The sequence below is a fragment of the Rhagoletis zephyria genome, unplaced genomic scaffold (assembly GCF_001687245.7).
Source record: "Rhagoletis zephyria isolate East Lansing unplaced genomic scaffold, Rhagoletis_zephyria_1.1 Rzeph_scaffold_01741, whole genome shotgun sequence".
Taxonomy (NCBI): Eukaryota; Metazoa; Arthropoda; class Insecta; order Diptera; family Tephritidae; genus Rhagoletis; species Rhagoletis zephyria.
The window spans coordinates 39457-42744 of record NW_016158825.1 but is presented as its reverse complement, the minus strand read 5'-3'; positions in this window follow the sequence as shown (position 1 = coordinate 42744).

Below are 3288 nucleotides of genomic sequence, written 5' to 3'. Positions count from 1 at the left end.
TTTCCAAAATTTTACCATAAACGTATTTCTTGGTAAAGAATTGTTGCAAGCATCAATTTTGAATAAATTAGCTTCAATATTTACTGATTTATCGAAGATTTTGTATTTCTCTAAATTACCGTTATATGGGATGTGGGCGTGGTTATCGTCCAATTTTAAAAATTTTCAACGATTTTGTATGCTGTACCAAGGCCAACAACTGTGCGAAGTTTGGAAGAAATTGTTGCAGCGGTTCCTAAGATATACACATGTAACCATAAGTGGGCGTGGCTAAGCCCATTTTCCAAAAATTTATAATATTCTTATTTTTCGTCTAAAAATTGTTGTAAATATCAATTTTGAGTGAATAATCTTCAGTAGTTACTAAAATATCGCAGTTTTCGTATTTCCGAAAATTACCGTTATATGGGATGTGGGCGTGGTTACAGTCCGATTTCGCCCATTTCCAATACCAGCCTACCCTGGATTAAGGGAAACCTACATACCAAATTTCGTTGAGATATCTCAATTTTTGCTCGAGTTATCGTGTACACGGGCGGACGGACAGACGGACGGACAGACAGACATGGCTTAATCGATTTCTTTTTTCATCCTGATCATTTATGTATACATTTGTCTATATCTATCTCGATTCGTTTTGCCTGTTACAAACAACCGTTATATGAACAAAATTAATATACCCTTGTGCACAAGTGCGCTCGGGTATAAAATCTGCCTACCACCTGAACTGGCCCTGGCCCCAGCGCCAGAAGTGATCATCTCTGATTAATTTTTCTATGCTAGGATTTGTCCAGATTAAATTGCGTGAGAATATTGTTAAGAAGGTTTAATTAGGGCCGGAGTAAATTATCTGTAGAAGGGATTTTTATGCCAGAACTTGTTTGGCACTGTCGAGTGAACTCTCAGTTACGGAAATCTAGCCAGGCTCCAAATGGAATCAGGGCTTTGTCTAGAAAATTTCCGGCTGGGCTGATTTACAATATTTTTTTCCTCATTTCATATTTGTGGAAATTACTTGCTTGAGTTATGAATCAACAAAAGGTGCATCTTAAACGCTTTAGTATTCATAAATACATTAAATGGCGAAAAACATGAAGAGTTAAATTTAACGAAAAAGATTGGTAAAAAATGATGCGATAAAAATACATTGCGCAGTAAAAAGAGATAATTGTTAAACCGCACAGGAATGAACAATGAACAACTACGATCAACAATGAAAAACAGACATGAAAAAATTAGCGGCGAAATAAAGAAGTTTAATGATTAAAACGTTTTATCTTGTGCATACCTCAGTTACGCCTCCATAACACAAACCAGCGCTTATTTTTAGTGTCTTTAACACTCACCATTTACCATTCATTACATACGGTGGCTGATTGCGTTAGGAAAAAATCGCCGCATTTTAAATATTCACCGCAAAGCGGAAATCAGAGAAGGGAAAGTAGTGAAAAAAATTGCAAGTACAGGCAGGAATGATAAGTAGACGCTTGTAGGTGATTAACGCGTATTTCTCATTCGCACTTGCAGCAGACAGTAGACATTGTCGCCCTTCTCCATAATAAAGCTATGCAACAAAAAATACGAACAACAACAGAGTAGAGGCGGCCGGTAATGGCGGCAGCAACAAACAAGGCAAACTGATTTAATTAAGAAGGTGATTAAAGCTGATTCCCGTTATTTGTAACTATGCCGGTAGCAAATAAAAACAAGCATTATAATAACAACAATGGCTGCAACGCCCGTAAAGTTACCCCTGCTCCTACGGATGTGCGTTAGAAAGTGAGCTTGAACTTTGATGGCGCGACTACGCATTCATCCAAGATGTTGTTGGCATTTCCGAAACAAATGACGCCATGGCAGTTTCCTGGTGGCAGGATATCTTTACTTAGCACTTAGTTATACAGGATGCCAGGCGGCAAAACACCGGTGGGCTGTTGATGACGAACTTCGAGTGTGCCGCCATGTAGCGCCATCATAATCGGAAGTTCGACCGAAGCCAAAACGGAAGTGAAATGCAAATTTCGGAATTTTCATGCTTTAAGACAAAGCAGAAGTCCATAAACGCGCATAAAGAGGGAAAAATACTCCGAAGCTGGGAAAGAGCTTAACAGAGTATCTACATATTTACGGGAGCAAATGCATTGAATGGTAAGTTCACTGGCACTTTTTCCGCTCTTTTTACTCAAATTTTATTTTTTTTAATTGGTCCACAAAAGTTATAAATTTAGTTCAAAGTTTTGTTTTGCATATTTTGTTAATGTTCACCTTTCATCGGCCCAAGCCGAACAGCCGAATAGTAATTCTACCTACCTACGGTTGTTGCCTGGCTGCCGATAGCATCTTCGTCGTTGTTACTTACTGGTCAGCAGTTGTTTTTGTTATGCTTCCGGCAAACGGTGCGAAAGTTGAGAAAGTGAAAAACTGTAATTAAAATTCAATTAGGCAATCGCTTTACCAGCTGTGAACGGTTGAGGTGAATAAATATTTTGTGTAAACAGGCAAAAGGATAAAAGTTCTTCAATTGCACTTTGACGTATGGTAATTTTATGGCAATTCTATTGAAATTGTTTTCACATAGTTTTTTATTTTATTTTGTTTTAATTTGGTTTTTCGGGGCTTTTGGTAAAGTACTTAATTCATTTAAGTGCTCACTGTCGGTAAATTGGCGCTACATTTATATGTAGAAATCGAAATCTGAAAATAAGTGTGAATGTTTTAGAACCTTCAGATGTCTCTTTGACATCTCAAAAGCTCTGTTCAAAGATAACTTAAAAGCTCTTTGTAAAAATAAAAATTTGGGAAAATAAACTAAGAGGATTCATTTATTGAGGAATCTGTTAGAAACGAAAAATGGGAATTTTTAAAGAAAGTTTATTTCGCTTGAAGCGTTTTCTTTTCAAATGTATTAAAAAAATTATATCATCCTGATATCTTTCATCACCTTAAGTTAATACGAGACCACCCACACCAAAAGGATTAGGATGTTTTAGATTGCCTATCCTTCAGCTCAGATGACGGTCTAATCGAGTCTTTATGGGCGAGCATCAAACGAAGGCTGAGATGATTCCCAAAAGAAAAATGTTCAGAATGGAGATGCCGTTTTTAAATCGACTAAATCGAAGATCCGTGAATCGATTAAAAAAATTCGAGAATCGACTTTCCTCAGAAAATCTTTAAAATTTTAAAGCAATTTGAATTGGAGGCTAGTGTAGAAAAATAAAGGAGCTTGGCATCTCCCACCTTTCTAAACTCAGAAAGCAAAAACCAAGGAATTCAGTGACCTATCGA